Here is a 25,960-nt window from a genome sequence, read left to right as displayed (position 1 = left end):
ATTTCTTCATCCCTCAACACGTCTGACTTTATTATGTCCAACGATGCATTTGGGTTGCTTCCGTCCTCTTGTGTGCCCGTGAGTAACCTTCCACGTGGATGAAGGAGATTGTGTACAGGACAATTGATTGCGGCATTGCCATTTGGCTTCACTGTCACTCAGTTGAACACGGTCCTTATCTAAGAAGGACTTCCAAGAAATGGGTAGGAGTTTTGGCTGTGAGAGGAGCAGAAAGCACATTTTCTACAGCAAATTGCTAGCTGATGCACTTTCCTCCCTGCCAAAATAGTGATTGCCATTCATCTTCCTGGGAAGAATGTAAAGACCCATTCAGAGATGCCAGGTTCAGCTGGCCTGTGGCTTTGTGTACCTCATTTCACATGTCCAATTTCAAGGGCCACTAAAAGAGGCTCATGTTTGCCTTGCTACCCACAAGTGCTGTAGGTATTTCCAGGAGAAGAGGGAAAACATCGCTGTCCTGTGGTGTGGTAGAAATGCCACCACAACTGTGATTGTGTGAGCAAAGCCAGCCAGTGCTTTTTGGGGCAGCAGCAGCAGCGGAGAGTGTGGCAGAGCGGTTTTGATACTCTTTTTAGAGTCCTGCAAACATTGTTCCCGAAACAACCCACAGCTTTGCAAATGTGCCCGAAGAAAATGCAAAGAGAACTGGGGTGTGAAAATCAAACACTGTTTATCTGTAGAAGAAAAGGAACAAGAATGAACTACACCACATATTTACACTGTAAGAATATTGGTAACAACAACAACAACAACAAACTATAGAACCTATTTACCTGAGAACAGCTCTAACAAAACTCTATGAAACGTAATTACAGACAACTTAAACAAACTCTAAAACCTCTATCCTGAACACAACAACTGTAAAACGTATGTACAGCAGGGTGGCATCTGTGTCTGTGATGTCCCTAAGTCCTGGAAGGAAAAACAAGTAGCACGGTCAGTGCAGTCAGGCACGGAAGGGTGTTCCATGTGCTGCCGGGCTGGGACACTGGCCCAGTGGGACTCTGCTGCCAGAAGGGAGCCTGGCTGGAGGCTGTGGCCCAGGCACTGGAACAGGGCTTGTGTGGCCCACAGCAAGCCCAGGCCAGGCCAGGGATGGCCAGCAGAATCCAGTGCATGGGCTAGCGTGTCCCTGAGCAGGAAGTGCCCAGCCCGGCCCCAGGCTGGCAGCAGGGGACCCACTCTGCCTGTGGGGAGCACCTGCCTGTTCTGCTGCTGGCATCGGTCTTCATCCCAAGACCATGTCTTCCTCCTTGTCTTTTAGATCAATATCCATCTCTTCAATAGAATCTTTCGTTTCCACCTCCATCTCTTCCTCTGTCTCATACATATCCACATCCATCTCTTGCTCTCCAGTATCCTCTCCGTCCACTTCCATGGCTTCTTCTCTATCAGTCTGTGTATCGACGTCCGTCTCCTCCTCTCTGTCTGTGCCAGCCTGCAGAGGTAGCAAAATTTCCCACCCTGTCCCACAGAGCTCCAGCCCAGCCAGGCAGCTGCGGGGTGTCCGCCTCCGTGGAATAGTACCATACCTCTTTTGGAACAAATGCAGACATCCTGCAGGGATGGAGAGCAAAATCCAAGCGATGGGGAGCCTTGGGGACTGCTGGGGGAATCAGGGAGCAGGTGGCAACAAGGTGACAGGGGTAGGCTTGGAGCAGGGTGAATGAAGAGCGTGCTGGCACAAGGAGCCAAGGGTTGTGTTGTGGCCGTTGCTGGATGCTGGAAGTTCTAGCTGGAGCGTGCACTGTGACATCACCGCCAGGAGTTCAGGCCCAGGCTGAAGTGGACAACGGAGACCGTAGAATGAATGATGGAATCCCTGGGTGCTTGGGCTTGGAAGGGACCCTAAGGACCATCTTGCTCCAAGCGGAGCAATCTTCCCCTAGAATAGGTTGCTCAGAGCCCCGCTCCCAGCTGGCCTTGGATGTTGCCAAGGATGGAGCATCCCCAGCCTCTGTGCACAGCCTGGGCCAGTGGCCCAGCAGCCGGAGTGGAAAAGAGCAGCTTCATTAGATCCAACTTCAAGCTCACTCCTGCAGTTGAAAGGCTTCTCCTCTCTGTGCCCATCTTTCCTAGAGCTGCAGGGAGGCCTCGCCAGCCCCCTTCTCTTTCCAGGCTGAGCATCCCCAGCCCCACACGGACAGCAGTCCGATGCGTGGCAGTCAAGGCTAAAGGGTAGCAAATGGCTACATCGGGAAGTGAGAGATGGAAGCTTTTGGAGATGGAAGCTTTACCTCTAAATGTAGAAAAGAAAGAAAAGTGGAGGGGGAAATGGTGGGACTCTGGCTCTGTTCTAACTGGCGAAGATTTTCTTTTCTTCTTTTCTGTCGTGCTAACCCAAGTTTTGTTGTTTGAAAGGAGGTTTAGCAAAATATCCATCGTCTTCTCCACTGCTGAAACACTGAACAACATCTGGGCAGGCTGAGGATGCAGAGCAAAACCTGCAAATATCTACTGCTGATCGTGATCCTGGGGAATGCAGCTAAAGCCAGCCAAAAGCAATTTCTGGAAAGTCAAGCCTGCTTTACGTTTTCTGGAGTTTGGTTGTGCCAACTTCACCAGTCATTTCTAAAAAAGGAAAAGAAACTCCAAGCAAAACAGAGAAAAACACAAAGAAACCAACCCAAAGAAACCAATCAAACAAACAGATAAAACACCCCCAATCAAACCAAAGGCAATGAGAAGTTAGGACTAGTTGTAAGGATATCACAGCAGGCGAATGGCTGCTTCCTACTTGGATCACCATCCAAAGCCACCTAGAACAACTTCTCCAAAACATATCCAACAGGAGAAATGGAAAAAGTGATCCATGGCAGCTCTGCATTGTGGTGAAGGATGAGCATGCAGTGGTCCCGATGCAGCATTGCCCACCCTCCAGGCTGCTGTTTGGTCTGCTGAAAGACTCTTGCAGGACTGTGGCCCCTCTCCATGCAATGGAAATCATTGCCACAGCTCTCAGTTGAGGCACTGGCATTTCCAGAGCCAGATTCAGGCACAATCCTACTGCCTACTGAGCATCTGGGAAAGGTGCTGAGCATCTTCAGGCCTAGAAGCACAAAAGAGCTCAGGCTCTCCCCGAACTGGGTTTTCAGGGCAGCTTTCCATATCTCTGCAAGATTTCTTCATCCCTCAACACGTCTGACTTTATTATGTCCAACGATGCATTTGGGTTGCTTCCGTCCTCTTGTGTGCCCGTGAGTAACCTTCCACGTGGATGAAGGAGATTGTGTACAGGACAATTGATTGCGGCATTGCCATTTGGCTTCACTGTCACTCAGTTGAACACGGTCCTTATCTAAGAAGGACTTCCAAGAAATGGGTAGGAGTTTTGGCTGTGAGAGGAGCAGAAAGCACATTTTCTACAGCAAATTGCTAGCTGATGCACTTTCCTCCCTGCCAAAATAGTGATTGCCATTCATCTTCCTGGGAAGAATGTAAAGACCCATTCAGAGATGCCAGGTTCAGCTGGCCTGTGGCTTTGTGTACCTCATTTCACATGTCCAATTTCAAGGGCCACTAAAAGAGGCTCATGTTTGCCTTGCTACCCACAAGTGCTGTAGGTATTTCCAGGAGAAGAGGGAAAACATCGCTGTCCTGTGGTGTGGTAGAAATGCCACCACAACTGTGATTGTGTGAGCAAAGCCAGCCAGTGCTTTTTGGGGCAGCAGCAGCAGCGGAGAGTGTGGCAGAGCGGTTTTGATACTCTTTTTAGAGTCCTGCAAACATTGTTCCCGAAACAACCCACAGCTTTGCAAATGTGCCCGAAGAAAATGCAAAGAGAACTGGGGTGTGAAAATCAAACACTGTTTATCTGTAGAAGAAAAGGAACAAGAATGAACTACACCACATATTTACACTGTAAGAATATTGGTAACAACAACAACAACAACAAACTATAGAACCTATTTACCTGAGAACAGCTCTAACAAAACTCTATGAAACGTAATTACAGACAACTTAAACAAACTCTAAAACCTCTATCCTGAACACAACAACTGTAAAACGTATGTACAGCAGGGTGGCATCTGTGTCTGTGATGTCCCTAAGTCCTGGAAGGAAAAACAAGTAGCACGGTCAGTGCAGTCAGGCACGGAAGGGTGTTCCATGTGCTGCCGGGCTGGGACACTGGCCCAGTGGGACTCTGCTGCCAGAAGGGAGCCTGGCTGGAGGCTGTGGCCCAGGCACTGGAACAGGGCTTGTGTGGCCCACAGCAAGCCCAGGCCAGGCCAGGGATGGCCAGCAGAATCCAGTGCATGGGCTAGCGTGTCCCTGAGCAGGAAGTGCCCAGCCCGGCCCCAGGCTGGCAGCAGGGGACCCACTCTGCCTGTGGGGAGCACCTGCCTGTTCTGCTGCTGGCATCGGTCTTCATCCCAAGACCATGTCTTCCTCCTTGTCTTTTAGATCAATATCCATCTCTTCAATAGAATCTTTCGTTTCCACCTCCATCTCTTCCTCTGTCTCGTACATATCCACATCCATCTCTTGCTCTCCAGTATCCTCTCCGTCCACTTCCATGGCTTCTTCTCTATCAGTCTGTGTATCGACGTCCGTCTCCTCCTCTCTGTCTGTGCCAGCCTGCAGAGGTAGCAAAATTTCCCACCCTGTCCCACAGAGCTCCAGCCCAGCCAGGCAGCTGCGGGGTGTCCGCCTCCGTGGAATAGTACCATACCTCTTTTGGAACAAATGCAGACATCCTGCAGGGATGGAGAGCAAAATCCAAGCGATGGGGAGCGTTGGGGACTGCTGGGGGAATCAGGGAGCAGGTGGCAACAAGGTGACAGGGGTAGGCTTGGAGCAGGGTGAATGAAGAGCGTGCTGGCACAAGGAGCCAAGGGTTGTGTTGTGGCCGTTGCTGGATGCTGGAAGTTCTAGCTGGAGCGTGCACTGTGACATCACCGCCAGGAGTTCAGGCCCAGGCTGAAGTGGACAACGGAGACCGTAGAATGAATGATGGAATCCCTGGGTGCTTGGGCTTGGAAGGGACCCTAAGGACCATCTTGCTCCAAGCGGAGCAATCTTCCCCTAGAATAGGTTGCTCAGAGCCCCGCTCCCAGCTGGCCTTGGATGTTGCCAAGGATGGAGCATCCCCAGCCTCTGTGCACAGCCTGGGCCAGTGGCCCAGCAGCCGGAGTGGAAAAGAGCAGCTTCATTAGATCCAACTTCAAGCTCACTCCTGCAGTTGAAAGGCTTCTCCTCTCTGTGCCCATCTTTCCTAGAGCTGCAGGGAGGCCTCGCCAGCCCCCTTCTCTTTCCAGGCTGAGCATCCCCAGCCCCACACGGACAGCAGTCCGATGCGTGGCAGTCAAGGCTAAAGGGTAGCAAATGGCTACATCGGGAAGTGAGAGATGGAAGCTTTTGGAGATGGAAGCTTTACCTCTAAATGTAGAAAAGAAAGAAAAGTGGAGGGGGAAATGGTGGGACTCTGGCTCTGTTCTAACTGGCGAAGATTTTCTTTTCTTCTTTTCTGTCGTGCTAACCCAAGTTTTGTTGTTTGAAAGGAGGTTTAGCAAAATATCCATCGTCTTCTCCACTGCTGAAACACTGAACAACATCTGGGCAGGCTGAGGATGCAGAGCAAAACCTGCAAATATCTACTGCTGATCGTGATCCTGGGGAATGCAGCTAAAGCCAGCCAAAAGCAATTTCTGGAAAGTCAAGCCTGCTTTACGTTTTCTGGAGTTTGGTTGTGCCAACTTCACCAGTCATTTCTAAAAAAGGAAAAGAAACTCCAAGCAAAACAGAGAAAAACACAAAGAAACCAACCCAAAGAAACCAATCAAACAAACAGATAAAACACCCCCAATCAAACCAAAGGCAATGAGAAGTTAGGACTAGTTGTAAGGATATCACAGCAGGCGAATGGCTGCTTCCTACTTGGATCACCATCCAAAGCCACCTAGAACAACTTCTCCAAAACATATCCAACAGGAGAAATGGAAAAAGTGATCCATGGCAGCTCTGCATTGTGGTGAAGGATGAGCATGCAGTGGTCCCGATGCAGCATTGCCCACCCTCCAGGCTGCTGTTTGGTCTGCTGAAAGACTCTTGCAGGACTGTGGCCCCTCTCCATGCAATGGAAATCATTGCCACAGCTCTCAGTTGAGGCACTGGCATTTCCAGAGCCAGATTCAGGCACAATCCTACTGCCTACTGAGCATCTGGGAAAGGTGCTGAGCATCTTCAGGCCTAGAAGCACAAAAGAGCTCAGGCTCTCCCCGAACTGGGTTTTCAGGGCAGCTTTCCATATCTCTGCAAGATTTCTTCATCCCTCAACACGTCTGACTTTATTATGTCCAACGATGCATTTGGGTTGCTTCCGTCCTCTTGTGTGCCCGTGAGTAACCTTCCACGTGGATGAAGGAGATTGTGTACAGGACAATTGATTGCGGCATTGCCATTTGGCTTCACTGTCACTCAGTTGAACACGGTCCTTATCTAAGAAGGACTTCCAAGAAATGGGTAGGAGTTTTGGCTGTGAGAGGAGCAGAAAGCACATTTTCTACAGCAAATTGCTAGCTGATGCACTTTCCTCCCTGCCAAAATAGTGATTGCCATTCATCTTCCTGGGAAGAATGTAAAGACCCATTCAGAGATGCCAGGTTCAGCTGGCCTGTGGCTTTGTGTACCTCATTTCACATGTCCAATTTCAAGGGCCACTAAAAGAGGCTCATGTTTGCCTTGCTACCCACAAGTGCTGTAGGTATTTCCAGGAGAAGAGGGAAAACATCGCTGTCCTGTGGTGTGGTAGAAATGCCACCACAACTGTGATTGTGTGAGCAAAGCCAGCCAGTGCTTTTTGGGGCAGCAGCAGCAGCGGAGAGTGTGGCAGAGCGGTTTTGATACTCTTTTTAGAGTCCTGCAAACATTGTTCCCGAAACAACCCACAGCTTTGCAAATGTGCCCGAAGAAAATGCAAAGAGAACTGGGGTGTGAAAATCAAACACTGTTTATCTGTAGAAGAAAAGGAACAAGAATGAACTACACCACATATTTACACTGTAAGAATATTGGTAACAACAACAACAACAACAAACTATAGAACCTATTTACCTGAGAACAGCTCTAACAAAACTCTATGAAACGTAATTACAGACAACTTAAACAAACTCTAAAACCTCTATCCTGAACACAACAACTGTAAAACGTATGTACAGCAGGGTGGCATCTGTGTCTGTGATGTCCCTAAGTCCTGGAAGGAAAAACAAGTAGCACGGTCAGTGCAGTCAGGCACGGAAGGGTGTTCCATGTGCTGCCGGGCTGGGACACTGGCCCAGTGGGACTCTGCTGCCAGAAGGGAGCCTGGCTGGAGGCTGTGGCCCAGGCACTGGAACAGGGCTTGTGTGGCCCACAGCAAGCCCAGGCCAGGCCAGGGATGGCCAGCAGAATCCAGTGCATGGGCTAGCGTGTCCCTGAGCAGGAAGTGCCCAGCCCGGCCCCAGGCTGGCAGCAGGGGACCCACTCTGCCTGTGGGGAGCACCTGCCTGTTCTGCTGCTGGCATCGGTCTTCATCCCAAGACCATGTCTTCCTCCTTGTCTTTTAGATCAATATCCATCTCTTCAATAGAATCTTTCGTTTCCACCTCCATCTCTTCCTCTGTCTCGTACATATCCACATCCATCTCTTGCTCTCCAGTATCCTCTCCGTCCACTTCCATGGCTTCTTCTCTATCAGTCTGTGTATCGACGTCCGTCTCCTCCTCTCTGTCTGTGCCAGCCTGCAGAGGTAGCAAAATTTCCCACCCTGTCCCACAGAGCTCCAGCCCAGCCAGGCAGCTGCGGGGTGTCCGCCTCCGTGGAATAGTACCATACCTCTTTTGGAACAAATGCAGACATCCTGCAGGGATGGAGAGCAAAATCCAAGCGATGGGGAGCGTTGGGGACTGCTGGGGGAATCAGGGAGCAGGTGGCAACAAGGTGACAGGGGTAGGCTTGGAGCAGGGTGAATGAAGAGCGTGCTGGCACAAGGAGCCAAGGGTTGTGTTGTGGCCGTTGCTGGATGCTGGAAGTTCTAGCTGGAGCGTGCACTGTGACATCACCGCCAGGAGTTCAGGCCCAGGCTGAAGTGGACAACGGAGACCGTAGAATGAATGATGGAATCCCTGGGTGCTTGGGCTTGGAAGGGACCCTAAGGACCATCTTGCTCCAAGCGGAGCAATCTTCCCCTAGAATAGGTTGCTCAGAGCCCCGCTCCCAGCTGGCCTTGGATGTTGCCAAGGATGGAGCATCCCCAGCCTCTGTGCACAGCCTGGGCCAGTGGCCCAGCAGCCGGAGTGGAAAAGAGCAGCTTCATTAGATCCAACTTCAAGCTCACTCCTGCAGTTGAAAGGCTTCTCCTCTCTGTGCCCATCTTTCCTAGAGCTGCAGGGAGGCCTCGCCAGCCCCCTTCTCTTTCCAGGCTGAGCATCCCCAGCCCCACACGGACAGCAGTCCGATGCGTGGCAGTCAAGGCTAAAGGGTAGCAAATGGCTACATCGGGAAGTGAGAGATGGAAGCTTTTGGAGATGGAAGCTTTACCTCTAAATGTAGAAAAGAAAGAAAAGTGGAGGGGGAAATGGTGGGACTCTGGCTCTGTTCTAACTGGCGAAGATTTTCTTTTCTTCTTTTCTGTCGTGCTAACCCAAGTTTTGTTGTTTGAAAGGAGGTTTAGCAAAATATCCATCGTCTTCTCCACTGCTGAAACACTGAACAACATCTGGGCAGGCTGAGGATGCAGAGCAAAACCTGCAAATATCTACTGCTGATCGTGATCCTGGGGAATGCAGCTAAAGCCAGCCAAAAGCAATTTCTGGAAAGTCAAGCCTGCTTTACGTTTTCTGGAGTTTGGTTGTGCCAACTTCACCAGTCATTTCTAAAAAAGGAAAAGAAACTCCAAGCAAAACAGAGAAAAACACAAAGAAACCAACCCAAAGAAACCAATCAAACAAACAGATAAAACACCCCCAATCAAACCAAAGGCAATGAGAAGTTAGGACTAGTTGTAAGGATATCACAGCAGGCGAATGGCTGCTTCCTACTTGGATCACCATCCAAAGCCACCTAGAACAACTTCTCCAAAACATATCCAACAGGAGAAATGGAAAAAGTGATCCATGGCAGCTCTGCATTGTGGTGAAGGATGAGCATGCAGTGGTCCCGATGCAGCATTGCCCACCCTCCAGGCTGCTGTTTGGTCTGCTGAAAGACTCTTGCAGGACTGTGGCCCCTCTCCATGCAATGGAAATCATTGCCACAGCTCTCAGTTGAGGCACTGGCATTTCCAGAGCCAGATTCAGGCACAATCCTACTGCCTACTGAGCATCTGGGAAAGGTGCTGAGCATCTTCAGGCCTAGAAGCACAAAAGAGCTCAGGCTCTCCCCGAACTGGGTTTTCAGGGCAGCTTTCCATATCTCTGCAAGATTTCTTCATCCCTCAACACGTCTGACTTTATTATGTCCAACGATGCATTTGGGTTTCTTCCGTCCTCTTGTGTGCCCGTGAGTAACCTTCCACGTGGATGAAGGAGATTGTGTACAGGACAATTGATTGCGGCATTGCCATTTGGCTTCACTGTCACTCAGTTGAACACGGTCCTTATCTAAGAAGGACTTCCAAGAAATGGGTAGGAGTTTTGGCTGTGAGAGGAGCAGAAAGCACATTTTCTACAGCAAATTGCTAGCTGATGCACTTTCCTCCCTGCCAAAATAGTGATTGCCATTCATCTTCCTGGGAAGAATGTAAAGACCCATTCAGAGATGCCAGGTTCAGCTGGCCTGTGGCTTTGTGTACCTCATTTCACATGTCCAATTTCAAGGGCCACTAAAAGAGGCTCATGTTTGCCTTGCTACCCACAAGTGCTGTAGGTATTTCCAGGAGAAGAGGGAAAACATCGCTGTCCTGTGGTGTGGTAGAAATGCCACCACAACTGTGATTGTGTGAGCAAAGCCAGCCAGTGCTTTTTGGGGCAGCAGCAGCAGCGGAGAGTGTGGCAGAGCGGTTTTGATACTCTTTTTAGAGTCCTGCAAACATTGTTCCCGAAACAACCCACAGCTTTGCAAATGTGCCCGAAGAAAATGCAAAGAGAACTGGGGTGTGAAAATCAAAGACTGTTTATCTGTAGAAGAAAAGGAACAAGAATGAACTACACCACATATTTACACTGTAAGAATATTGGTAACAACAACAACAACAACAAACTATAGAACCTATTTACCTGAGAACAGCTCTAACAAAACTCTATGAAACGTAATTACAGACAACTTAAACAAACTCTAAAACCTCTATCCTGAACACAACAACTGTAAAACGTATGTACAGCAGGGTGGCATCTGTGTCTGTGATGTCCCTAAGTCCTGGAAGGAAAAACAAGTAGCACGGTCAGTGCAGTCAGGCACGGAAGGGTGTTCCATGTGCTGCCGGGCTGGGACACTGGCCCAGTGGGACTCTGCTGCCAGAAGGGAGCCTGGCTGGAGGCTGTGGCCCAGGCACTGGAACAGGGCTTGTGTGGCCCACAGCAAGCCCAGGCCAGGCCAGGGATGGCCAGCAGAATCCAGTGCATGGGCTAGCGTGTCCCTGAGCAGGAAGTGCCCAGCCCGGCCCCAGGCTGGCAGCAGGGGACCCACTCTGCCTGTGGGGAGCACCTGCCTGTTCTGCTGCTGGCATCGGTCTTCATCCCAAGACCATGTCTTCCTCCTTGTCTTTTAGATCAATATCCATCTCTTCAATAGAATCTTTCGTTTCCACCTCCATCTCTTCCTCTGTCTCGTACATATCCACATCCATCTCTTGCTCTCCAGTATCCTCTCCGTCCACTTCCATGGCTTCTTCTCTATCAGTCTGTGTATCGACGTCCGTCTCCTCCTCTCTGTCTGTGCCAGCCTGCAGAGGTAGCAAAATTTCCCACCCTGTCCCACAGAGCTCCAGCCCAGCCAGGCAGCTGCGGGGTGTCCGCCTCCGTGGAATAGTACCATACCTCTTTTGGAACAAATGCAGACATCCTGCAGGGATGGAGAGCAAAATCCAAGCGATGGGGAGCCTTGGGGACTGCTGGGGGAATCAGGGAGCAGGTGGCAACAAGGTGACAGGGGTAGGCTTGGAGCAGGGTGAATGAAGAGCGTGCTGGCACAAGGAGCCAAGGGTTGTGTTGTGGCCGTTGCTGGATGCTGGAAGTTCTAGCTGGAGCGTGCACTGTGACATCACCGCCAGGAGTTCAGGCCCAGGCTGAAGTGGACAACGGAGACCGTAGAATGAATGATGGAATCCCTGGGCGCTTGGGCTTGGAAGGGACCCTAAGGACCATCTTGCTCCAAGCGGAGCAATCTTCCCCTAGAATAGGTTGCTCAGAGCCCCGCTCCCAGCTGGCCTTGGATGTTGCCAAGGATGGAGCATCCCCAGCCTCTGTGCACAGCCTGGGCCAGTGGCCCAGCAGCCGGAGTGGAAAAGAGCAGCTTCATTAGATCCAACTTCAAGCTCACTCCTGCAGTTGAAAGGCTTCTCCTCTCTGTGCCCATCTTTCCTAGAGCTGCAGGGAGGCCTCGCCAGCCCCCTTCTCTTTCCAGGCTGAGCATCCCCAGCCCCACACGGACAGCAGTCCGATGCGTGGCAGTCAAGGCTAAAGGGTAGCAAATGGCTACATCGGGAAGTGAGAGATGGAAGCTTTTGGAGATGGAAGCTTTACCTCTAAATGTAGAAAAGAAAGAAAAGTGGAGGGGGAAATGGTGGGACTCTGGCTCTGTTCTAACTGGCGAAGATTTTCTTTTCTTCTTTTCTGTCGTGCTAACCCAAGTTTTGTTGTTTGAAAGGAGGTTTAGCAAAATATCCATCGTCTTCTCCACTGCTGAAACACTGAACAACATCTGGGCAGGCTGAGGATGCAGAGCAAAACCTGCAAATATCTACTGCTGATCGTGATCCTGGGGAATGCAGCTAAAGCCAGCCAAAAGCAATTTCTGGAAAGTCAAGCCTGCTTTACGTTTTCTGGAGTTTGGTTGTGCCAACTTCACCAGTCATTTCTAAAAAAGGAAAAGAAACTCCAAGCAAAACAGAGAAAAACACAAAGAAACCAACCCAAAGAAACCAATCAAACAAACAGATAAAACACCCCCAATCAAACCAAAGGCAATGAGAAGTTAGGACTAGTTGTAAGGATATCACAGCAGGCGAATGGCTGCTTCCTACTTGGATCACCATCCAAAGCCACCTAGAACAACTTCTCCAAAACATATCCAACAGGAGAAATGGAAAAAGTGATCCATGGCAGCTCTGCATTGTGGTGAAGGATGAGCATGCAGTGGTCCCGATGCAGCATTGCCCACCCTCCAGGCTGCTGTTTGGTCTGCTGAAAGACTCTTGCAGGACTGTGGCCCCTCTCCATGCAATGGAAATCATTGCCACAGCTCTCAGTTGAGGCACTGGCATTTCCAGAGCCAGATTCAGGCACAATCCTACTGCCTACTGAGCATCTGGGAAAGGTGCTGAGCATCTTCAGGCCTAGAAGCACAAAAGAGCTCAGGCTCTCCCCGAACTGGGTTTTCAGGGCAGCTTTCCATATCTCTGCAAGATTTCTTCATCCCTCAACACGTCTGACTTTATTATGTCCAACGATGCATTTGGGTTGCTTCCGTCCTCTTGTGTGCCCGTGAGTAACCTTCCACGTGGATGAAGGAGATTGTGTACAGGACAATTGATTGCGGCATTGCCATTTGGCTTCACTGTCACTCAGTTGAACACGGTCCTTATCTAAGAAGGACTTCCAAGAAATGGGTAGGAGTTTTGGCTGTGAGAGGAGCAGAAAGCACATTTTCTACAGCAAATTGCTAGCTGATGCACTTTCCTCCCTGCCAAAATAGTGATTGCCATTCATCTTCCTGGGAAGAATGTAAAGACCCATTCAGAGATGCCAGGTTCAGCTGGCCTGTGGCTTTGTGTACCTCATTTCACATGTCCAATTTCAAGGGCCACTAAAAGAGGCTCATGTTTGCCTTGCTACCCACAAGTGCTGTAGGTATTTCCAGGAGAAGAGGGAAAACATCGCTGTCCTGTGGTGTGGTAGAAATGCCACCACAACTGTGATTGTGTGAGCAAAGCCAGCCAGTGCTTTTTGGGGCAGCAGCAGCAGCGGAGAGTGTGGCAGAGCGGTTTTGATACTCTTTTTAGAGTCCTGCAAACATTGTTCCCGAAACAACCCACAGCTTTGCAAATGTGCCCGAAGAAAATGCAAAGAGAACTGGGGTGTGAAAATCAAAGACTGTTTATCTGTAGAAGAAAAGGAACAAGAATGAACTACACCACATATTTACACTGTAAGAATATTGGTAACAACAACAACAACAACAAACTATAGAACCTATTTACCTGAGAACAGCTCTAACAAAACTCTATGAAACGTAATTACAGACAACTTAAACAAACTCTAAAACCTCTATCCTGAACACAACAACTGTAAAACGTATGTACAGCAGGGTGGCATCTGTGTCTGTGATGTCCCTAAGTCCTGGAAGGAAAAACAAGTAGCACGGTCAGTGCAGTCAGGCACGGAAGGGTGTTCCATGTGCTGCCGGGCTGGGACACTGGCCCAGTGGGACTCTGCTGCCAGAAGGGAGCCTGGCTGGAGGCTGTGGCCCAGGCACTGGAACAGGGCTTGTGTGGCCCACAGCAAGCCCAGGCCAGGCCAGGGATGGCCAGCAGAATCCAGTGCATGGGCTAGCGTGTCCCTGAGCAGGAAGTGCCCAGCCCGGCCCCAGGCTGGCAGCAGGGGACCCACTCTGCCTGTGGGGAGCACCTGCCTGTTCTGCTGCTGGCATCGGTCTTCATCCCAAGACCATGTCTTCCTCCTTGTCTTTTAGATCAATATCCATCTCTTCAATAGAATCTTTCGTTTCCACCTCCATCTCTTCCTCTGTCTCGTACATATCCACATCCATCTCTTGCTCTCCAGTATCCTCTCCGTCCACTTCCATGGCTTCTTCTCTATCAGTCTGTGTATCGACGTCCGTCTCCTCCTCTCTGTCTGTGCCAGCCTGCAGAGGTAGCAAAATTTCCCACCCTGTCCCACAGAGCTCCAGCCCAGCCAGGCAGCTGCGGGGTGTCCGCCTCCGTGGAATAGTACCATACCTCTTTTGGAACAAATGCAGACATCCTGCAGGGATGGAGAGCAAAATCCAAGCGATGGGGAGCCTTGGGGACTGCTGGGGGAATCAGGGAGCAGGTGGCAACAAGGTGACAGGGGTAGGCTTGGAGCAGGGTGAATGAAGAGCGTGCTGGCACAAGGAGCCAAGGGTTGTGTTGTGGCCGTTGCTGGATGCTGGAAGTTCTAGCTGGAGCGTGCACTGTGACATCACCGCCAGGAGTTCAGGCCCAGGCTGAAGTGGACAACGGAGACCGTAGAATGAATGATGGAATCCCTGGGCGCTTGGGCTTGGAAGGGACCCTAAGGACCATCTTGCTCCAAGCGGAGCAATCTTCCCCTAGAATAGGTTGCTCAGAGCCCCGCTCCCAGCTGGCCTTGGATGTTGCCAAGGATGGAGCATCCCCAGCCTCTGTGCACAGCCTGGGCCAGTGGCCCAGCAGCCGGAGTGGAAAAGAGCAGCTTCATTAGATCCAACTTCAAGCTCACTCCTGCAGTTGAAAGGCTTCTCCTCTCTGTGCCCATCTTTCCTAGAGCTGCAGGGAGGCCTCGCCAGCCCCCTTCTCTTTCCAGGCTGAGCATCCCCAGCCCCACACGGACAGCAGTCCGATGCGTGGCAGTCAAGGCTAAAGGGTAGCAAATGGCTACATCGGGAAGTGAGAGATGGAAGCTTTTGGAGATGGAAGCTTTACCTCTAAATGTAGAAAAGAAAGAAAAGTGGAGGGGGAAATGGTGGGACTCTGGCTCTGTTCTAACTGGCGAAGATTTTCTTTTCTTCTTTTCTGTCGTGCTAACCCAAGTTTTGTTGTTTGAAAGGAGGTTTAGCAAAATATCCATCGTCTTCTCCACTGCTGAAACACTGAACAACATCTGGGCAGGCTGAGGATGCAGAGCAAAACCTGCAAATATCTACTGCTGATCGTGATCCTGGGGAATGCAGCTAAAGCCAGCCAAAAGCAATTTCTGGAAAGTCAAGCCTGCTTTACGTTTTCTGGAGTTTGGTTGTGCCAACTTCACCAGTCATTTCTAAAAAAGGAAAAGAAACTCCAAGCAAAACAGAGAAAAACACAAAGAAACCAACCCAAAGAAACCAATCAAACAAACAGATAAAACACCCCCAATCAAACCAAAGGCAATGAGAAGTTAGGACTAGTTGTAAGGATATCACAGCAGGCGAATGGCTGCTTCCTACTTGGATCACCATCCAAAGCCACCTAGAACAACTTCTCCAAAACATATCCAACAGGAGAAATGGAAAAAGTGATCCATGGCAGCTCTGCATTGTGGTGAAGGATGAGCATGCAGTGGTCCCGATGCAGCATTGCCCACCCTCCAGGCTGCTGTTTGGTCTGCTGAAAGACTCTTGCAGGACTGTGGCCCCTCTCCATGCAATGGAAATCATTGCCACAGCTCTCAGTTGAGGCACTGGCATTTCCAGAGCCAGATTCAGGCACAATCCTACTGCCTACTGAGCATCTGGGAAAGGTGCTGAGCATCTTCAGGCCTAGAAGCACAAAAGAGCTCAGGCTCTCCCCGAACTGGGTTTTCAGGGCAGCTTTCCATATCTCTGCAAGATTTCTTCATCCCTCAACACGTCTGACTTTATTATGTCCAACGATGCATTTGGGTTGCTTCCGTCCTCTTGTGTGCCCGTGAGTAACCTTCCACGTGGATGAAGGAGATTGTGTACAGGACAATTGATTGCGGCATTGCCATTTGGCTTCACTGTCACTCAGTTGAACACGGTCCTTATCTAAGAAGGACTTCCAAGAAATGGGTAGGAGTTTTGGCTGTGAGAGGAGCAGAAAGCACATTTTCTACAGCAAATTGCTAGCTGATGCACTTTCCTCCCTGCCAAAATAGTGATTGCCATTCATCTTCCTGGGAAGAATGTAAAGACCCATTCAGAGATGCCAGGTTCAGCTGGCCTGTGGCTTTGTGTACCTCATTTCACATGTCCAATTTCAAGGGCCACTAAAAGAGGCTCATGTTTGCCTTGCTACCCACAAGTGCTGTAGGTATTTCCAGGAGAAGAGGGAAAACATCGCTGTCCTGTGGTGTGGTAGAAATGCCACCACAACTGTGATTGTGTGAGCAAAGCCAGCCAGTGCTTTTTGGGGCAGCAGCAGCAGCGGAGAGTGTGGCAGAGCGGTTTTGATACTCTTTTTAGAGTCCTGCAAACATTGTTCCCGAAACAACCCACAGCTTTGCAAATGTGCCCGAAGAAAATGCAAAGAGAACTGGGGTGTGAAAATCAAAGACTGTTTATCTGTAGAAGAAAAGGAACAAGAATGAACTACACCACATATTTACACTGTAAGAATATTGGTAACAACAACAACAACAACAAACTATAGAACCTATTTACCTGAGAACAGCTCTAACAAAACTCTATGAAACGTAATTACAGACAACTTAAACAAACTCTAAAACCTCTATCCTGAACACAACAACTGTAAAACGTATGTACAGCAGGGTGGCATCTGTGTCTGTGATGTCCCTAAGTCCTGGAAGGAAAAACAAGTAGCACGGTCAGTGCAGTCAGGCACGGAAGGGTGTTCCATGTGCTGCCGGGCTGGGACACTGGCCCAGTGGGACTCTGCTGCCAGAAGGGAGCCTGGCTGGAGGCTGTGGCCCAGGCACTGGAACAGGGCTTGTGTGGCCCACAGCAAGCCCAGGCCAGGCCAGGGATGGCCAGCAGAATCCAGTGCATGGGCTAGCGTGTCCCTGAGCAGGAAGTGCCCAGCCCGGCCCCAGGCTGGCAGCAGGGGACCCACTCTGCCTGTGGGGAGCACCTGCCTGTTCTGCTGCTGGCATCGGTCTTCATCCCAAGACCATGTCTTCCTCCTTGTCTTTTAGATCAATATCCATCTCTTCAATAGAATCTTTCGTTTCCACCTCCATCTCTTCCTCTGTCTCGTACATATCCACATCCATCTCTTGCTCTCCAGTATCCTCTCCGTCCACTTCCATGGCTTCTTCTCTATCAGTCTGTGTATCGACGTCCGTCTCCTCCTCTCTGTCTGTGCCAGCCTGCAGAGGTAGCAAAATTTCCCACCCTGTCCCACAGAGCTCCAGCCCAGCCAGGCAGCTGCGGGGTGTCCGCCTCCGTGGAATAGTACCATACCTCTTTTGGAACAAATGCAGACATCCTGCAGGGATGGAGAGCAAAATCCAAGCGATGGGGAGCGTTGGGGACTGCTGGGGGAATCAGGGAGCAGGTGGCAACAAGGTGACAGGGGTAGGCTTGGAGCAGGGTGAATGAAGAGCGTGCTGGCACAAGGAGCCAAGGGTTGTGTTGTGGCCGTTGCTGGATGCTGGAAGTTCTAGCTGGAGCGTGCACTGTGACATCACCGCCAGGAGTTCAGGCCCAGGCTGAAGTGGACAACGGAGACCGTAGAATGAATGATGGAATCCCTGGGTGCTTGGGCTTGGAAGGGACCCTAAGGACCATCTTGCTCCAAGCGGAGCAATCTTCCCCTAGAATAGGTTGCTCAGAGCCCCGCTCCCAGCTGGCCTTGGATGTTGCCAAGGATGGAGCATCCCCAGCCTCTGTGCACAGCCTGGGCCAGTGGCCCAGCAGCCGGAGTGGAAAAGAGCAGCTTCATTAGATCCAACTTCAAGCTCACTCCTGCAGTTGAAAGGCTTCTCCTCTCTGTGCCCATCTTTCCTAGAGCTGCAGGGAGGCCTCGCCAGCCCCCTTCTCTTTCCAGGCTGAGCATCCCCAGCCCCACACGGACAGCAGTCCGATGCGTGGCAGTCAAGGCTAAAGGGTAGCAAATGGCTACATCGGGAAGTGAGAGATGGAAGCTTTTGGAGATGGAAGCTTTACCTCTAAATGTAGAAAAGAAAGAAAAGTGGAGGGGGAAATGGTGGGACTCTGGCTCTGTTCTAACTGGCGAAGATTTTCTTTTCTTCTTTTCTGTCGTGCTAACCCAAGTTTTGTTGTTTGAAAGGAGGTTTAGCAAAATATCCATCGTCTTCTCCACTGCTGAAACACTGAACAACATCTGGGCAGGCTGAGGATGCAGAGCAAAACCTGCAAATATCTACTGCTGATCGTGATCCTGGGGAATGCAGCTAAAGCCAGCCAAAAGCAATTTCTGGAAAGTCAAGCCTGCTTTACGTTTTCTGGAGTTTGGTTGTGCCAACTTCACCAGTCATTTCTAAAAAAGGAAAAGAAACTCCAAGCAAAACAGAGAAAAACACAAAGAAACCAACCCAAAGAAACCAATCAAACAAACAGATAAAACACCCCCAATCAAACCAAAGGCAATGAGAAGTTAGGACTAGTTGTAAGGATATCACAGCAGGCGAATGGCTGCTTCCTACTTGGATCACCATCCAAAGCCACCTAGAACAACTTCTCCAAAACATATCCAACAGGAGAAATGGAAAAAGTGATCCATGGCAGCTCTGCATTGTGGTGAAGGATGAGCATGCAGTGGTCCCGATGCAGCATTGCCCACCCTCCAGGCTGCTGTTTGGTCTGCTGAAAGACTCTTGCAGGACTGTGGCCCCTCTCCATGCAATGGAAATCATTGCCACAGCTCTCAGTTGAGGCACTGGCATTTCCAGAGCCAGATTCAGGCACAATCCTACTGCCTACTGAGCATCTGGGAAAGGTGCTGAGCATCTTCAGGCCTAGAAGCACAAAAGAGCTCAGGCTCTCCCCGAACTGGGTTTTCAGGGCAGCTTTCCATATCTCTGCAAGATTTCTTCATCCCTCAACACGTCTGACTTTATTATGTCCAACGATGCATTTGGGTTGCTTCCGTCCTCTTGTGTGCCCGTGAGTAACCTTCCACGTGGATGAAGGAGATTGTGTACAGGACAATTGATTGCGGCATTGCCATTTGGCTTCACTGTCACTCAGTTGAACACGGTCCTTATCTAAGAAGGACTTCCAAGAAATGGGTAGGAGTTTTGGCTGTGAGAGGAGCAGAAAGCACATTTTCTACAGCAAATTGCTAGCTGATGCACTTTCCTCCCTGCCAAAATAGTGATTGCCATTCATCTTCCTGGGAAGAATGTAAAGACCCATTCAGAGATGCCAGGTTCAGCTGGCCTGTGGCTTTGTGTACCTCATTTCACATGTCCAATTTCAAGGGCCACTAAAAGAGGCTCATGTTTGCCTTGCTACCCACAAGTGCTGTAGGTATTTCCAGGAGAAGAGGGAAAACATCGCTGTCCTGTGGTGTGGTAGAAATGCCACCACAACTGTGATTGTGTGAGCAAAGCCAGCCAGTGCTTTTTGGGGCAGCAGCAGCAGCGGAGAGTGTGGCAGAGCGGTTTTGATACTCTTTTTAGAGTCCTGCAAACATTGTTCCCGAAACAACCCACAGCTTTGCAAATGTGCCCGAAGAAAATGCAAAGAGAACTGGGGTGTGAAAATCAAACACTGTTTATCTGTAGAAGAAAAGGAACAAGAATGAACTACACCACATATTTACACTGTAAGAATATTGGTAACAACAACAACAACAACAAACTATAGAACCTATTTACCTGAGAACAGCTCTAACAAAACTCTATGAAACGTAATTACAGACAACTTAAACAAACTCTAAAACCTCTATCCTGAACACAACAACTGTAAAACGTATGTACAGCAGGGTGGCATCTGTGTCTGTGATGTCCCTAAGTCCTGGAAGGAAAAACAAGTAGCACGGTCAGTGCAGTCAGGCACGGAAGGGTGTTCCATGTGCTGCCGGGCTGGGACACTGGCCCAGTGGGACTCTGCTGCCAGAAGGGAGCCTGGCTGGAGGCTGTGGCCCAGGCACTGGAACAGGGCTTGTGTGGCCCACAGCAAGCCCAGGCCAGGCCAGGGATGGCCAGCAGAATCCAGTGCATGGGCTAGCGTGTCCCTGAGCAGGAAGTGCCCAGCCCGGCCCCAGGCTGGCAGCAGGGGACCCACTCTGCCTGTGGGGAGCACCTGCCTGTTCTGCTGCTGGCATCGGTCTTCATCCCAAGACCATGTCTTCCTCCTTGTCTTTTAGATCAATATCCATCTCTTCAATAGAATCTTTCGTTTCCACCTCCATCTCTTCCTCTGTCTCGTACATATCCACATCCATCTCTTGCTCTCCAGTATCCTCTCCGTCCACTTCCATGGCTTCTTCTCTATCAGTCTGTGTATCGACGTCCGTCTCCTCCTCTCTGTCTGTGCCAGCCTGCAGAGGTAGCAAAATTTCCCACCCTGTCCCACAGAGCTCCAGCCCAGCCAGGCAGCTGCGGGGTGTCCGCCTCCGTGGAATAGTACCATACCTCTTTTGGAACAAATGCAGACATCCTGCAGGGATGGAGAGCAAAATCCAAGCGATGGGGAGCCTTGGGGACTGCTGGGGGAATCAGGGAGCAGGTGGCAACAAGGTGACAGGGGTAGGCTTGGAGCAGGGTGAATGAAGAGCGTGCTGGCACAAGGAGCCAAGGGTTGTGTTGTGGCCGTTGCTGGATGCTGGAAGTTCTAGCTGGAGCGTGCACTGTGACATCACCGCCAGGAGTTCAGGCCCAGGCTGAAGTGGACAACGGAGACCGTAGAATGAATGATGGAATCCCTGGGTGCTTGGGCTTGGAAGGGACCCTAAGGACCATCTTGCTCCAAGCGGAGCAATCTTCCCCTAGAATAGGTTGCTCAGAGCCCCGCTCCCAGCTGGCCTTGGATGTTGCCAAGGATGGAGCATCCCCAGCCTCTGTGCACAGCCTGGGCCAGTGGCCCAGCAGCCGGAGTGGAAAAGAGCAGCTTCATTAGATCCAACTTCAAGCTCACTCCTGCAGTTGAAAGGCTTCTCCTCTCTGTGCCCATCTTTCCTAGAGCTGCAGGGAGGCCTCGCCAGCCCCCTTCTCTTTCCAGGCTGAGCATCCCCAGCCCCACACGGACAGCAGTCCGATGCGTGGCAGTCAAGGCTAAAGGGTAGCAAATGGCTACATCGGGAAGTGAGAGATGGAAGCTTTTGGAGATGGAAGCTTTACCTCTAAATGTAGAAAAGAAAGAAAAGTGGAGGGGGAAATGGTGGGACTCTGGCTCTGTTCTAACTGGCGAAGATTTTCTTTTCTTCTTTTCTGTCGTGCTAACCCAAGTTTTGTTGTTTGAAAGGAGGTTTAGCAAAATATCCATCGTCTTCTCCACTGCTGAAACACTGAACAACATCTGGGCAGGCTGAGGATGCAGAGCAAAACCTGCAAATATCTACTGCTGATCGTGATCCTGGGGAATGCAGCTAAAGCCAGCCAAAAGCAATTTCTGGAAAGTCAAGCCTGCTTTACGTTTTCTGGAGTTTGGTTGTGCCAACTTCACCAGTCATTTCTAAAAAAGGAAAAGAAACTCCAAGCAAAACAGAGAAAAACACAAAGAAACCAACCCAAAGAAACCAATCAAACAAACAGATAAAACACCCCCAATCAAACCAAAGGCAATGAGAAGTTAGGACTAGTTGTAAGGATATCACAGCAGGCGAATGGCTGCTTCCTACTTGGATCACCATCCAAAGCCACCTAGAACAACTTCTCCAAAACATATCCAACAGGAGAAATGGAAAAAGTGATCCATGGCAGCTCTGCATTGTGGTGAAGGATGAGCATGCAGTGGTCCCGATGCAGCATTGCCCACCCTCCAGGCTGCTGTTTGGTCTGCTGAAAGACTCTTGCAGGACTGTGGCCCCTCTCCATGCAATGGAAATCATTGCCACAGCTCTCAGTTGAGGCACTGGCATTTCCAGAGCCAGATTCAGGCACAATCCTACTGCCTACTGAGCATCTGGGAAAGGTGCTGAGCATCTTCAGGCCTAGAAGCACAAAAGAGCTCAGGCTCTCCCCGAACTGGGTTTTCAGGGCAGCTTTCCATATCTCTGCAAGATTTCTTCATCCCTCAACACGTCTGACTTTATTATGTCCAACGATGCATTTGGGTTGCTTCCGTCCTCTTGTGTGCCCGTGAGTAACCTTCCACGTGGATGAAGGAGATTGTGTACAGGACAATTGATTGCGGCATTGCCATTTGGCTTCACTGTCACTCAGTTGAACACGGTCCTTATCTAAGAAGGACTTCCAAGAAATGGGTAGGAGTTTTGGCTGTGAGAGGAGCAGAAAGCACATTTTCTACAGCAAATTGCTAGCTGATGCACTTTCCTCCCTGCCAAAATAGTGATTGCCATTCATCTTCCTGGGAAGAATGTAAAGACCCATTCAGAGATGCCAGGTTCAGCTGGCCTGTGGCTTTGTGTACCTCATTTCACATGTCCAATTTCAAGGGCCACTAAAAGAGGCTCATGTTTGCCTTGCTACCCACAAGTGCTGTAGGTATTTCCAGGAGAAGAGGGAAAACATCGCTGTCCTGTGGTGTGGTAGAAATGCCACCACAACTGTGATTGTGTGAGCAAAGCCAGCCAGTGCTTTTTGGGGCAGCAGCAGCAGCGGAGAGTGTGGCAGAGCGGTTTTGATACTCTTTTTAGAGTCCTGCAAACATTGTTCCCGAAACAACCCACAGCTTTGCAAATGTGCCCGAAGAAAATGCAAAGAGAACTGGGGTGTGAAAATCAAACACTGTTTATCTGTAGAAGAAAAGGAACAAGAATGAACTACACCACATATTTACACTGTAAGAATATTGGTAACAACAACAACAACAACAAACTATAGAACCTATTTACCTGAGAACAGCTCTAACAAAACTCTATGAAACGTAATTACAGACAACTTAAACAAACTCTAAAACCTCTATCCTGAACACAACAACTGTAAAACGTATGTACAGCAGGGTGGCATCTGTGTCTGTGATGTCCCTAAGTCCTGGAAGGAAAAACAAGTAGCACGGTCAGTGCAGTCAGGCACGGAAGGGTGTTCCATGTGCTGCCGGGCTGGGACACTGGCCCAGTGGGACTCTGCTGCCAGAAGGGAGCCTGGCTGGAGGCTGTGGCCCAGGCACTGGAACAGGGCTTGTGTGGCCCACAGCAAGCCCAGGCCAGGCCAGGGATGGCCAGCAGAATCCAGTGCATGGGCTAGCGTGTCCCTGAGCAGGAAGTGCCCAGCCCGGCCCCAGGCTGGCAGCAGGGGACCCACTCTGCCTGTGGGGAGCACCTGCCTGTTCTGCTGCTGGCATCGGTCTTCATCCCAAGACCATGTCTTCCTCCTTGTCTTTTAGATCAATATCCATCTCTTCAATAGAATCTTTCGTTTCCACCTCCATCTCTTCCTCTGTCTCGTACATATCCACATCCATCTCTTGCTCTCCAGTATCCTCTCCGTCCACTTCCATGGCTTCTTCTCTATCAGTCTGTGTATCGACGTCCGTCTCCTCCTCTCTGTCTGTGCCAGCCTGCAGAGGTAGCAAAATTTCCCACCCTGTCCCACAGAGCTCCAGCCCAGCCAGGCAGCTGCGGGGTGTCCGCCTCCGTGGAATAGTACCATACCTCTTTTGGAACAAATGCAGACATCCTGCAGGGATGGAGAGCAAAATCCAAGCGATGGGGAGCCTTGGGGACTGCTGGGGGAATCAGGGAGCAGGTGGCAACAAGGTGACAGGGGTAGGCTTGGAGCAGGGTGAATGAAGAGCGTGCTGGCACAAGGAGCCAAGGGTTGTGTTGTGGCCGTTGCTGGATGCTGGAAGTTCTAGCTGGAGCGTGCACTGTGACATCACCGCCAGGAGTTCAGGCCCAGGCTGAAGTGGACAACGGAGACCGTAGAATGAATGATGGAATCCCTGGGTGCTTGGGCTTGGAAGGGACCCTAAGGACCATCTTGCTCCAAGCGGAGCAATCTTCCCCTAGAATAGGTTGCTCAGAGCCCCGCTCCCAGCTGGCCTTGGATGTTGCCAAGGATGGAGCATCCCCAGCCTCTGTGCACAGCCTGGGCCAGTGGCCCAGCAGCCGGAGTGGAAAAGAGCAGCTTCATTAGATCCAACTTCAAGCTCACTCCTGCAGTTGAAAGGCTTCTCCTCTCTGTGCCCATCTTTCCTAGAGCTGCAGGGAGGCCTCGCCAGCCCCCTTCTCTTTCCAGGCTGAGCATCCCCAGCCCCACACGGACAGCAGTCCGATGCGTGGCAGTCAAGGCTAAAGGGTAGCAAATGGCTACATCGGGAAGTGAGAGATGGAAGCTTTTGGAGATGGAAGCTTTACCTCTAAATGTAGAAAAGAAAGAAAAGTGGAGGGGGAAATGGTGGGACTCTGGCTCTGTTCTAACTGGCGAAGATTTTCTTTTCTTCTTTTCTGTCGTGCTAACCCAAGTTTTGTTGTTTGAAAGGAGGTTTAGCAAAATATCCATCGTCTTCTCCACTGCTGAAACACTGAACAACATCTGGGCAGGCTGAGGATGCAGAGCAAAACCTGCAAATATCTACTGCTGATCGTGATCCTGGGGAATGCAGCTAAAGCCAGCCAAAAGCAATTTCTGGAAAGTCAAGCCTGCTTTACGTTTTCTGGAGTTTGGTTGTGCCAACTTCACCAGTCATTTCTAAAAAAGGAAAAGAAACTCCAAGCAAAACAGAGAAAAACACAAAGAAACCAACCCAAAGAAACCAATCAAACAAACAGATAAAACACCCCCAATCAAACCAAAGGCAATGAGAAGTTAGGACTAGTTGTAAGGATATCACAGCAGGCGAATGGCTGCTTCCTACTTGGATCACCATCCAAAGCCACCTAGAACAACTTCTCCAAAACATATCCAACAGGAGAAATGGAAAAAGTGATCCATGGCAGCTCTGCATTGTGGTGAAGGATGAGCATGCAGTGGTCCCGATGCAGCATTGCCCACCCTCCAGGCTGCTGTTTGGTCTGCTGAAAGACTCTTGCAGGACTGTGGCCCCTCTCCATGCAATGGAAATCATTGCCACAGCTCTCAGTTGAGGCACTGGCATTTCCAGAGCCAGATTCAGGCACAATCCTACTGCCTACTGAGCATCTGGGAAAGGTGCTGAGCATCTTCAGGCCTAGAAGCACAAAAGAGCTCAGGCTCTCCCCGAACTGGGTTTTCAGGGCAGCTTTCCATATCTCTGCAAGATTTCTTCATCCCTCAACACGTCTGACTTTATTATGTCCAACGATGCATTTGGGTTTCTTCCGTCCTCTTGTGTGCCCGTGAGTAACCTTCCACGTGGATGAAGGAGATTGTGTACAGGACAATTGATTGCGGCATTGCCATTTGGCTTCACTGTCACTCAGTTGAACACGGTCCTTATCTAAGAAGGACTTCCAAGAAATGGGTAGGAGTTTTGGCTGTGAGAGGAGCAGAAAGCACATTTTCTACAGCAAATTGCTAGCTGATGCACTTTCCTCCCTGCCAAAATAGTGATTGCCATTCATCTTCCTGGGAAGAATGTAAAGACCCATTCAGAGATGCCAGGTTCAGCTGGCCTGTGGCTTTGTGTACCTCATTTCACATGTCCAATTTCAAGGGCCACTAAAAGAGGCTCATGTTTGCCTTGCTACCCACAAGTGCTGTAGGTATTTCCAGGAGAAGAGGGAAAACATCGCTGTCCTGTGGTGTGGTAGAAATGCCACCACAACTGTGATTGTGTGAGCAAAGCCAGCCAGTGCTTTTTGGGGCAGCAGCAGCAGCGGAGAGTGTGGCAGAGCGGTTTTGATACTCTTTTTAGAGTCCTGCAAACATTGTTCCCGAAACAACCCACAGCTTTGCAAATGTGCCCGAAGAAAATGCAAAGAGAACTGGGGTGTGAAAATCAAACACTGTTTATCTGTAGAAGAAAAGGAACAAGAATGAACTACACCACATATTTACACTGTAAGAATATTGGTAACAACAACAACAACAACAAACTATAGAACCTATTTACCTGAGAACAGCTCTAACAAAACTCTATGAAACGTAATTACAGACAA

The 25,960-nt window shown here is 50.1% G+C and overlaps 2 long non-coding RNA genes across 2 annotated transcripts; both read right to left on the bottom strand.

Annotated features, from left to right (window-relative positions):
* Positions 1 to 1,225: 1,225 nt before the first annotated feature.
* Positions 1,226 to 14,461, bottom strand: LOC147649662 (uncharacterized). The gene is made up of 9 exons (XR_015278469.1): positions 14,114 to 14,461; positions 13,786 to 14,019; positions 10,974 to 13,493; positions 7,834 to 10,879; positions 7,506 to 7,739; positions 4,694 to 7,213; positions 4,366 to 4,599; positions 1,554 to 4,073; positions 1,226 to 1,459 (listed from the first exon to the last, which is right to left on the bottom strand). It is a non-coding gene; the product is annotated as an uncharacterized LOC147649662 (long non-coding RNA).
* A 5,056-nt stretch (positions 14,462 to 19,517) lies between these two features.
* On the bottom strand, positions 19,518 to 24,851 carry LOC147649661 (uncharacterized). Its single transcript, XR_015278470.1, has 5 exons — positions 23,534 to 24,851; positions 23,206 to 23,439; positions 20,394 to 22,913; positions 20,066 to 20,299; positions 19,518 to 19,773 (listed from the first exon to the last, which is right to left on the bottom strand). It is a non-coding gene; the product is annotated as an uncharacterized LOC147649661 (long non-coding RNA).
* Between the last annotated feature and the right edge of the window lie 1,109 nt (positions 24,852 to 25,960).

Source organism: Cyanistes caeruleus, chromosome 21, assembly GCF_971803275.1.
Source record: "Cyanistes caeruleus chromosome 21, bCyaCae1.hap1.1, whole genome shotgun sequence".
In the NCBI taxonomy this organism is placed as follows: Eukaryota; Metazoa; Chordata; class Aves; order Passeriformes; family Paridae; genus Cyanistes; species Cyanistes caeruleus.
This window is presented reverse-complemented; position numbering and strand designations above follow the sequence as displayed.